This window comes from Pterocles gutturalis, unplaced genomic scaffold (assembly GCF_000699245.1).
Source record: "Pterocles gutturalis isolate BGI_N339 unplaced genomic scaffold, ASM69924v1 scaffold25308, whole genome shotgun sequence".
Taxonomy (NCBI): domain Eukaryota; kingdom Metazoa; phylum Chordata; class Aves; order Pterocliformes; family Pteroclidae; genus Pterocles; species Pterocles gutturalis.
In genome coordinates this window covers 753-1701 of record NW_010121210.1, presented here as the reverse complement: position 1 = coordinate 1701, position 949 = coordinate 753, and positions in this window count along the sequence as shown.

Sequence of the window (949 nt, the reverse complement as noted above, 5' to 3'; positions counted from 1 at the left end):
CGGCAGTACCGGGGGGCTGACACTGTTCCCCCCCCGTGCAGGCTGGGCCAGAGGACCGTAGGTTGCAGGTGTACTGACCTGATGCTATTTTTTTATTTTCTCCACATCTGCGGTGGGAATTTGACTGGGAGCAGCTCCTTCCCAGGGATGTGTCAGACCCACACCGGGCGTGGGGGGCTAGTTGTGTGTTGTCGGCTCCTTTTTGGCTGCCTTTGCTTTTTGTTTTCCCTAACCGTCAATAAAAATTCTACTTTTGGGAAGCTGCCCTCAGGCTGCGTGGTTCTGGCACTGTGGTTGCCAGAAGGACTTTGTCCCCGTTCGCAGGGCTCGAGGGGTGCAATGCCTCCCTACAGCCTTGGTGTTTCCCCCTGGGCTCTCATCCTCCCCTTATTTTGGGGATTTGGGATTGCATGGCACGCTCCTGCGGGAACAGTGGGGTTTGTGGGGGGCAGCTCTGCTCTCGGGGTCTCGCTGCTGTCTGATCTCCCAAGGCTCTATGGGGACAAAACAGGGGACGGCGCTCAGCTCCTGTCGCTCTGGCTTCTGAGTCTGGAATTTGGTGCTGGTGCAGGAAGATCTTTCTATCAGCCTCCCCGGGTAGGAGAGGGGCTGCTGTGCCCAGCCCTGCTGCTCGCTCAGAGGCACTTTGCAGGAGTTGGTGGCAATGCGCGGGCGATGGGCGCTGCCATCAAGCTCCCGGAGCCCAGTTACCAGCACTGGGATTGACTGGGGCTGTGATCCCATCCACCCAGCAGCGGGGCCAGCCTGCCTGCCCCTGCCTCTCTCCAGGCAGCTTCTGCCTTTGTCCCAGGGCTGGAAAAGCTCCTTTTGTCCCGCTCCAAAAGCTCTTGCATGGCATTAAGGAGCCTCCAGCAAGGGATGAGGCCCTCACTCCCCCCCTGAGCAGCCCCTGCTGCCATCGCTGGGGCTGGAGGGGTCGGTGCGGGGT